This window comes from Mya arenaria, chromosome 12 (assembly GCF_026914265.1).
Source record: "Mya arenaria isolate MELC-2E11 chromosome 12, ASM2691426v1".
NCBI lineage: Eukaryota > Metazoa > Mollusca > Bivalvia > Myida > Myidae > Mya > Mya arenaria.
The window spans coordinates 66,959,991-66,971,272 of NC_069133.1; the positions used below are offsets into that span (position 1 = coordinate 66,959,991).

Sequence of the window (11,282 nt, forward strand, 5' to 3'; positions counted from 1 at the left end):
GTTGATGAACAGTTGGTACAGGCTTATTCATCACAGCAGCGGTCTATTCAATTGCTGTTGTATAGTGCAATGACCGTGATAGAGAGCTATACATGTAGTTTCGTCATATCATCATGATTAAGAAAACAATTATTCTTAATTCTTAGACAATCATCAACTTTAACAATGATTTATAACTATACTACATCAATACCAAGTAATCATCAATGTTTACATAAAGTTATCTGGGTATAAAGATAGAGTTATCTGGGTTTAAAGCCAGTGTATTTTACAGTAGCTATTTATAATACAGTGGCTAAGATCGCTGGTCTATTTATAGCCGGAAAGAGTAAGTAAAGTCTAGATATTCTGTCTATTTCTAGTACTGTTTAAAATTTAATGTAGTACAAATTTATATGGTATAAAAGATAAATACGCAATCCATTGATAAAACCGAAGGATACTTGTAAATATTCTCTGGTATATTTACTATGCTGATCAAGCAGCCTCTAAATCAATATTCAGTACAAGGCAGGTAGTCAAACTTGGTATTGTGAGAGGAGTATATAGCCCAGGGCAAACCCTGCTCAAGCATACTTACCTGGTACAGGGGATACCGTGATCATGAAGGCGGTTCCCCCAGGAAGAGGCCCTCCCATTGCACTTCGGTTGGGCTGACGCCTGCGATAGCCACAAATGTTGGTTACTCGGGTACGTAATTTATTGGTGTGGGGACTGCGTTCGCGCTGTCCCTGAATAAACAAACAATAGCACATCTCTTGGTATATGGACCACGAGAGTATTCATACAGTCTCCTTAGTACATAGTAACCACTTAAAATTGTAAATTTAATAATTATAGAGTACTAATATTTATTTTTAATGAAAAGATAATTTTAATATATATGTAAGTATTTTCATTACACATTACTATAAGCACAGCTCAGTATAGTCAAGAAATGGAAAAATGAAGATGTGAATATTGTCAACTTGTGAAAGTTATAAGGTATTCTCTATACTTATATTAGAATTGTCTGGAATATTTCAACAACAAATGATTTAAATGCCACCTATGATACTTAATCTAGCATGGATATCAATTCAACAAAATTACTTGTTATAGATCATACTTTTCCGGTCAAAAAGAAATGGCGGTTTTTTTGTGCACTGCTGAAAAAATGTGAAGAAATCAAAGGACTACAGTAACCGGTTGCAGAAATATTGGTATTTTTGTAATGTAGTACATCCACAAGTAATCATTTAATCGCTAAGGGGACTTTTGTGACTAATTAATTCGTGCAATCATTTTTGCGTAAGGCAAACATTAAAATTACCCCTCCCACTAGCTGATGAAGTGACCAAATGCCCGCGAAAGGACATAGGCGAAAGAGAAATAGATCATCCCCAAATCAAAAACCCCTAAATTTACACGTCTACAAGCGTCACAGAGTAGGAAATCCTTTGAGGGAGTCGACGGACGCATGAAGCCTGAGTGACGCGAGTTACTACAGTGTAGATTCGGACATAGACTCGGACTCAGAGGTAAAAATGTGCACAAGGAAAGACCTGGAAGAGGTAGCAAGCCAGATGGTTGAAAAATTTAAGGAACAGCTTTTGATCGACCTGAAGGATGAATCCACCAAGATTGTCGACAGTAAATTTAACGATCTGAAAACAGAAATTGCAGAAATACGCAAAGAAAACCAACACTTAAAAGAGTGTATCGCGTCCGCCAACGAGGCAAGAGACGAACTCGAGCAATATGGTCGTCGTTCTATGTTGGAGATTCATGGTATTCAAGGGGATACGGGCGACCATCATGAGAACGTCACTGCCAAAATCATGAATCGAGCCAAACAGTTGAATCTTAATCTGACACCTGCCGACATTGACAAAGCCCACAGACTAGGCCGATTCCGCACTAATTCTACTCGGAAAGTCATAGTTAAATTCACCAATTCAAAAGCGAGAGAAACAATGTACAACGCAAGAAAATCCCTTGGTGATCGTATATTTGTCCATGACTCTCTGACAAAGTTTAGGCAGAAATTAGCATATGAGGCCCTGAAGTTAAAACGCGAAGGATCCCTCATAAATACATGGGTCTCCGGAGGCGTCGTATATGGCATCATGACTGTAGCCGGTGTGGATAAGAAAATACAGATTAGAAATATGAACGCTTTGAAGGCTGTGCATGATGGTCAACTTCCCGTGTACTCGGACCCGACCTTCCCGTGAGTCCAGCCGCCACCTCTGTCTGAACTGTCTCACAAACTCTTTCATCCATTATGTGTGCTGTTTCCTTATGGTGACATTGATGATATTTTACCCATTGATAGGTGAATTGAATTCGTATGTACATATTTGACACGTACTATATGGCAAATATCCTACCTTTAACCTGTATTCCTGTTGAAAGATAGACTTAGTGTGGATTGCTGCAAATGTATTCTTTAAAAAATTTATCTCGCAAACAGACGAAGAAAAAGCAAACGCACTAAATAACTACTTTTCATCTATATCTAATGTAAATGACTCGAGTAGTACATTACCTCGTTCTAATTTAAAAACAAATTATTGTTTAAATGAACTTACCATTAACGAACAGGAAGTCATTGACATTTTAGAAAACCTTGACGTAAACAAATCAACTCGTCCAGATCAAATAAGTCAAAGAATGTTAAAAGAAACGTCAAAAACGCTGTGCTTTCCCCTCTGTATGCTCTTCAATCGTTCGATAAATACTTGGGTTTATCCAGAAATTTTGGAAACTTGCACATGTAATGCCGTTATTCAAAAAGGGCAATAAAGGAGAGCCTGTCAATTATAGACCTATATCACTTATAAGTTGTGTCGGAAAAGTCATGGAACGAATAATTTTTAAACACGTTTATAATTTCTTGCATTTTAACAGTCTTATTTACTCCAAACAGTCTGTTTTTTACCAGGCCACTCGACAGTTTATCAACTAATCGATATATACAATCAAATATGTACATCATTTGACAAAAAAGAATCTACATGTATTGTATTTTGCGACATTTCTAAGGCTTTTGATAGAGTCCGGTACAGAGGACTTTTGTTTAAACTCAAAGAAAATGGAATCGGCGGGAAAATTCTCGTTTGGTTAGAACAATACATAACAAACCGTAAGCAAAAGGTCTTTATCAACAATTCTTTTTCTGACGCCAAAATATTACACGGCGGGGTCCCTCAGGGTTCGGTGTTAGGCCCTTTATTATTTTTGGTATATGTAAACGATATAGCGGAGTCACTCAATAGCGTTACCAGACTCTTTGCTGATGATAGCTCTTTAGCAGTATCAAGTAAAGATACCCAGTTAATTCAAGAGACATTAAATCATGATCTTGATATTATTCTTCAATGGTCTAAACAATGGCTTGTTAACTTTAATCCATTAAACACCGAAGTAATGTTCTTTTCATTTTGTCAGAGAAACTTAAGTTTTTAAGTCAATCATTGAAAACCTGGTTTTGTCATACTGTGGCGTTTCTTGTTTAGCTATTTAAGCCTACATGTATAAGTATGCAGTCATGTGTATTGTTAGCTATTAACTCTGTTTCATTTGTGGAACAAGCACATTTTTAAACTTTTCAGTTTTGGAAGCCAAAAAAAAACTAGGCATTGTCATAGTCTTTGTTGTCTTGCAAAAACTTTCATCTTGAACAAAACTTAAAACCCATCCTGGATATTTAATTTAAACTTCGTGAACAATTCGCACATGTATAACAAGACTCATAACTATGTTTTAATGACTGTTGAGTAATCCCCTTGTTTAACTGAAAAAAATGTTAACAGATATATGTTGGCGTTCGTTTCTTTGCAGTCGTGCTTCTGTTTTATTATATTTTAGTAAATATACTATGTACACATGTTCTGCTAAATATGATGATATATTTCTTAACTTGCAATCCATATTGAGAAAATGCTACACGAAATTTATTGCCTAAGTATAACTCTAGCTATCAGTACTTTAATATCAGTTAATTAGGTAATGTTGATCATGTGAACGGGGCATGTAATTCTGCAGTCTACAATGTATCTAGAACTCGTATAGGGTAACTCATGTATGTACATTTATCTTTTGATTTAGTTTTACGTTGAAACTTGTATTAAATAATACAGCAAAAAAAAAACATTATCTTACTACGTCATTGTTTAGCTCCCTCACACAGGATATGTCGTGACTTCATTTTATTGTCCTCTCAGTGCTTCAAACATTATACTCAGAAATGGAGAAGTCCTTGGGTGATAACATGACCTAATGAAGTCCACTACGTTTATTAAAATCCACACAAAAGTATGATTATCTTATGAAGAGAAAAACAACTATTTCCCCAACTATTTATTAATATGCCCCGCTTAGAGGAGGGGGTATATTGCTTCGCATATGTGGGTAGGTCCGTCGGTTGGTCCTTAGGTAGTCCAAAGCTTGTCTTAGTGATTACTCGACAATTCCTCAAAGAATGGTCATCAAACTTGACATGAAGGTTGGGCCTGGCCAGTAGATGATCCCTAGTAATTTTAGGGGTCAAAGTCACAGGGGTTTTTCTGGTAAAAAGGTTGTCAAAGCTTGTCCGAGTGAAAACAATGCCTAGACCTATGGTTATCAAAGTTGACATGGTGGCTGGGCCTGACCAGTAGATGAACCCAATTGATTTAAGGAGTCGTCGGGTCAAAGGTCAAGGTAACAGTGACCTTAAATGCTAAAAGGTTGTCCAAGGGATAACACGACAATGCCTGCACCCAGGGCCCTCAAACTTGACTTTGTAGTTTGGGCCTGACCAGTAGGTGACCCCTATTGATTTAAGGGGTCAAAGGTCAAGGTCACAGTGACCTTGAACGCAAAAAGTTTGAATGTGTGATAACACGACAATGCCTGCACCCATGGCCCTCAAACTTGACATTTAGGTAACAGGAGACCAGTTGATGACTGCTATGGATTTTAAGGTCAGAGGTCAAGGTCATAACTCTTATTCATCATTAAAATTTACATCGTATTTATTTATTCCCTGCTGCTAAGAGGATACATTTTATCTGCAAATAACAGTCATCATCTGAAAATGATTAAAAACTACCTACTATCTTCACACTTTGAATGGTCATAATATTTTTTTGAGGCAAGCAAATTGGGGAGTACAGTCATGTAATTGGGATTTTAATAATTTCTAGTCCGAAGTGGTGCATTTTGAACGTATTATATAACCTTTTTCTCCAATATAAACATACAAAGCCCCCCCCCCCCCCCATCCGCTAACGTTGATGAACAGTTGATACAGGCTTATTCATCACAGCAGCGGTCTATTCAATTGCTGTTGTATAGTGCAATGACCGTGATAGAGAGCTATACATGTAGCTTCGTCATATCATCATGATTAAGAAAACAATTATTCTTAATTCTTAGACAATCATCAACTTTAACAATGATTTATAACTATACTACATCAATACCAAGTAATCATCAATGTTTACATAAAGTTATCTGGGTTTAAAGATAGAGTTATCTGGGTTTAAAGCCAGTGTATTTTACAGTAGCTATTTATAATACAGTGGCTAAGATCGCTGGTCTATTTATAGCCGGAAAGAGTAAGTAAAGTCTAGATATTCTGTCTATTTCTAGTACTGTTTAAAATTTAATGTAGTACAAATTTATATGGTATAAAAGATAAATACGCAATCCATTGATAAAACCGAAGGATACTTGTAAATATTCTCTGGTATATTTACTATGCTGATCAAGCAGCCTCTAAATCAATATTCAGTACAAGGCAGGTAGTCAAACTTGGTATTGTGAGAGGAGTATATAGCCCAGGGCAAACCCTGCTCAAGCATACTTACCTGGTACAGGGGATACCGTGATCATGAAGGCAGTTCCCCCAGGAAGAGGCCCTCCCATTGCACTTCGGTTGGGCTGACGCCTGCGATAGCCACAAATGTTGGTTACTCGGGTACGTAATTTATTGGTGTGGGGACTGCGTTCGCGCTGTCCCTGAATAAACAAACAATAGCACATCTCTTGGTATATGGACCACGAGAGTATTCATACAGTCTCCTTAGTACATAGTAACCACTTAAAATTGTAAATTTAATAATTATAGAGTACTAATATTTATTTTTAATGAAAAGATAATTTTAATATATATGTAAGTATTTTCATTACACATTACTATAAGCACAGCTCAGTATAGTCAAGAAATGGAAAAATGAAGATGTGAATATTGTCAACTTGTGAAAGTTATAAGGTATTCTCTATACTTATATTAGAATTGTTGAAGGCTTTATCGTTGGATATGTGGTGAAAGCATGTGGAATATTTCAACAACAAATGATTTAAATGCCACCTATGATACTTAATCTAGCATGGATATCAATTCAACAAAATTACTTGTTATAGATCATACTTTTCCGGTCAAAAAGAAATGGCGGTTTTTTTTGTGCACTGCTGAAAAAATGTGAAGAAATCAAAGGACTACAGTAGCCGGTTGCAGAAATTTTGGTATTTTTGTAATGTAGTACATCCACAAGTAATCATTTAATCGCTAAGGGGACTTTTGTGACTAATTAATTCGTGCAATCATTTTTGCGTAAGGCAAACATTAAAATTACCCCTCCCACTAGCTGATGAAGTGACCAAATGCCCGCGAAAGGACATAGGCGAAAGAGAAATAGATCATCCCCAAATCAAAAACCCCTAAATTTACACGTCTACAAGCGTCACAGAGTAGGAAATCCTTTGAGGGAGTCGACGGACGCATGAAGCCTGAGTGACGCGAGTTACTACAGTGTAGATTCGGACATAGACTCGGACTCAGAGGTAAAAATGTGCACAAGGAAAGACCTGGAAGAGGTAGCAAGCCAGATGGTTGAAAAATTTAAGGAACAGCTTTTGATCGACCTGAAGGATGAATTCACCAAGATTGTCGACAGTAAATTTAACGATCTGAAAACAGAAATTGCAGAAATACGCAAAGAAAACCAACACTTAAAAGAGTGTATCGCGTCCGCCAACGAGGCAAGAGACGAACTCGAGCAATATGGTCGTCGTTCTATGTTGGAGATTCATGGTATTCAAGGGGATACGGGCGACCATCATGAGAACGTCACTGCCAAAATCATGAATCGAGCCAAACAGTTGAATCTTAATCTGACACCTGCCGACATTGACAAAGCCCACATACTAGGCCGATTCCGCACTAATTCTACTCGGAAAGTCATAGTTAAATTCACCAATTCAAAAGCGAGAGAAACAATGTACAACGCAAGAAAATCCCTTGGTGATCGTATATTTGTCCATGACTCTCTGACAAAGTTTAGGCAGAAATTAGCATATGAGGCCCTGAAGTTAAAACGCGAAGGATCCCTCATAAATACATGGGTCTCCGGAGGCGTCGTATATGGCATCATGACTGTAGCCGGTGTGGATAAGAAAATACAGATTAGAAATATGAACGCTTTGAAGGCTGTGCATGATGGTCAACTTCCCGTGTACTCGGACCCGACCTTCCCGTGAGTCCAGCCGCCACCCCTGTCTAAACTGTCTCACAAACTCTTTCATCCATTATGTGTGCTGTTTCCTTATGGTGACATTGATGATATTTTACCCATTGATAGGTGAATTGAATTCGTATGTACATATTTGACACGTACTATATGGCAAATATCCTACCTTTAACCTGTATCCCTGTTGAAAGATAGACTTAGTGTGGATTGCTGCAAATGTATTCTTTAAAAAATTTATCTCGCAAACAGACGAAGAAAAAGCAAACGCACTAAATAATTACTTTTCATCTATATCTAATGTAAATGACTCGAGTAGTACATTACCTCGTTCTAATTTAAAAACAAATTATTGTTTAAATGAACTTACCATTAACGAACAGGAAGTCATTGACATTTTAGAAAACCTTGACGTAAACAAATCAACTCGTCCAGATCAAATAAGTCAAAGAATGTTAAAAGAAACGTCAAAAACGCTGTGCTTTCCCCTCTGTATGCTCTTCAATCGTTCGATAAATACTTGGGTTTATCCAGAAATTTGGAAACTTGCACATGTAATGCCGTTATTCAAAAAGGGCAATAAAGGAGAGCCTGTCAATTATAGACCTATATCACTTATAAGTTGTGTCGGAAAAGTCATGGAACGAATAATTTTTAAACACGTTTATAATTTCTTGCATTTTAACAGTCTTATTTACTCCAAACAGTCTGTTTTTTACCAGGTCACTCGACAGTTTATCAACTAATCGATATATACAATCAAATATGTACATCATTTGACAAAAAAGAATCTACATGTATTGTATTTTGCGACATTTCTAAGGCTTTTGATAGAGTCCGGTACAGAGGACTTTTGTTTAAACTCAAAGAAAATGGAATCGGCGGGAAAATTCTCGTTTGGTTAGAACAATACATAACAAACCGTAAGCAAAAGGTCTTTATCAACAATTCTTTTTCTGACGCCAAAATATTACACGGCAGGGTCCCTCAGGGTTCGGTGTTAGGCCCTTTATTATTTTTGGTATATGTAAACGATATAGCGGAGTCACTCAATAGCGTTACCAGACTCTTTGCTGATGATAGCTCTTTAGCAGTATCAAGTAAAGATACCCAGTTAATTCAAGAGACATTAAATCATGATCTTGATATTATTCTTCAATGGTCTAAACAATGGCTTGTTAACTTTAATCCATTAAACACCGAAGTAATGTTCTTTTCATTTTGTCAGAGAAACTTAAGTTTTTAAGTCAATCATTGAAAACCTGGTTTTGTCATACTGTGGCGTTTCTTGTTTAGCTATTTAAGCCTACATGTATAAGTATGCAGTCATGTGTATTGTTAGCTATTAACTCTGTTTCATTTGTGGAACAAGCACATTTTTAAACTTTTCAGTTTTGGAAGCCAAAAAAAAAACAAGGCATTGTCATAGTCTTTGTTGTCTTGCAAAAACTTTCATCTTGAACAAAACTTAAAACCCATCCTGGATATTTAATTTAAACTTCGTGAACAATTTGCACATGTATAACAAGACTCATAACTATGTTTTAATGACTGTTGAGTAATCCCCTTGTTTAACTGAAAAAATGTTAACAGATATATGTTGGCGTTCGTTTCTTTGCAGTCGTGCTTCTGTTTTATTATATTTTAGTAAATATACTATGTACACATGTTCTGCTAAATATGATGATATATTTCTTAACTTGCAATCCATATTGAGAAAATGCTACACGAAATTTATTGCCTAAGTATAACTCTAGCTATCAGTACTTTAATATCAGTTAATTAGGTAATGTTGATCATGTGAACGGGGCATGTAATTCTGCAGTCTACAATGTATCTAGAACTCGTATAGGGTAACTCATGTATGTACATTTATCTTTTGATTTAGTTTTACGTTGAAACTTGTATTAAATAATACAGCAAAAAAAACACATTATCTTACTACGTCATTGTTTAGCTCCCTCACACAGGATATGTCGTGACTTCATTTTATTGTCCTCTCAGTGCTTCAAACATTATACTCAGAAATGGAGAAGTCCTTGGGTGATAACATGACCTAATGAAGTCCACTACGTTTATTAAAATCCACACAAAAGTATGATTATCTTATGAAGAGAAAAAACAACTATTTCCCCAACTATTTATTAATATGCCCCCCTTAGAGGAGGGGGTATATTGCTTCGCATATGTGGGTAGGTCCGTCGGTTGGTCCTTAGGTAGTCCAAAGCTTGTCTTAGTGATTACTCGACAATTCCTCAAAGAATGGTCATCAAACTTGACATGAAGGTTGGGCCTGGCCAGTAGATGATCCCTAGTAATTTTAGGGGTCAAATTCACAGGGGTTTTTCTGGTAAAAAGGTTGTCAAAGCTTGTCCGAGTGAAAACAATGCCTAGACCTATGGTCATCAAAGTTGACATGGTGGCTGGGCCTGACCAGTAGATGAACCCAATTGATTTAAGGAGTCGTCGGGTCAAAGGTCAAGGTAACAGTGACCTTGAATGCTAAAAGGTTGTCCAAGGGATAACACGACAATGCCTGCACCCAGGGCCCTCAAACTTGACTTTGTAGTTTGGGCCTGACCAGTAGGTGACCCCTATTGATTTAAGGGGTCAAAGGTCAAGGTCACAGTGACCTTGAACGCAAAAAGTTTGAATGTGTGATAACACGACAATGCCTGCACCCATGGCCCTCAAACTTGACATTTAGGTAGAAGGAGACCAGTTGATGACTGCTATGGATTTTAAGGTCAGAGGTCAAGGTCATAACTCTTATTCATCATTAAAATTTACATCGTATTTATTTATTCCCTGCTGCTAAGAGGATACATTTGTATCTGCAAATAACAGTCATCATCTGAAAATGATTAAAAACTACCTACTATCCTCACACTTTGAATGGTCATAATATTTTTTTGAGGCAAGCAAATTGGGGAGTACAGTCATGTTATTGGGATTTTAATAATTTCTAGTCCGAAGTGGTGCATTTTGAACGTATTATATAACCTTTTTCTCCAATATAAACAAACAAAGTGCCCCCCCCCCATCCGCTAACGTTGATGAACAGTTGATACAGGCTTATTCATCACAGCAGCGGTCTATTCAATTGCTGTTGTATAGTGCAATGACCGTGATAGAGAGCTATACATGTAGCTTCGTCATATCATCATGATTAAGAAAACAATTATTCTTAATTCTTAGACAATCATCAACTTTAACAATGATTTATAACTATACTACATCAATACCAAGTAATCATCAATGTTTACATAAAGTTATCTGGGTTTAAAGATAGAGTTATCTGGGTTTAAAGCCAGTGTATGTTACAGTAGCTATTTATAATACAGTGGCTAAGATCGCTGGTCTATTTATAGCCGGAAAGAGTAAGTAAAGTCTAGATATTCTGTCTATTTCTAGTACTGTTTAAAATTTAATGTAGTACAAATTTATATGGTATAAAAGATAAATACGCAATCCATTGATAAAACCGAAGGATACTTGTAAATATTCTCTGGTATATTTACTATGCTGATCAAGCAGCCTCTAAATCAATATTCAGTACAAGGCAGGTAGTCAAACTTGGTATTGTGAGAGGAGTATATAGCCCAGGGCAAACCCTGCTCAAGCATACTTACCTGGTACAGGGGATACCGTGATCATGAAGGCGGTTCCCCCAGGAAGAGGCCCTCCCATTGCACTTCGGTTGGGCTGACGCCTGCGATAGCCACAAATGTTGGTTACTCGGGTACGTAATTTATTGGTGTGGGGACTGCGTTCGCGCTGTCCCTG

The 11,282-nt window shown here is 36.9% G+C and overlaps 3 non-coding genes across 3 annotated transcripts; all 3 read left to right on the forward strand.

The window, feature by feature from the left end:
• Positions 1–572: 572 nt before the first annotated feature.
• On the forward strand, positions 573–734 carry LOC128212616 (U1 spliceosomal RNA). The gene has a single exon (XR_008257536.1). It is a non-coding gene; the product is annotated as a U1 spliceosomal RNA (small nuclear RNA).
• A 5,095-nt stretch (positions 735–5,829) lies between these two features.
• On the forward strand, positions 5,830–5,991 carry LOC128212642 (U1 spliceosomal RNA). Its single transcript, XR_008257561.1, has one exon. It is a non-coding gene; the product is annotated as a U1 spliceosomal RNA (small nuclear RNA).
• Positions 5,992–11,120: 5,129 nt separating this feature from the next.
• Positions 11,121–11,282, forward strand: LOC128212617 (U1 spliceosomal RNA). The gene has a single exon (XR_008257537.1). It is a non-coding gene; the product is annotated as a U1 spliceosomal RNA (small nuclear RNA).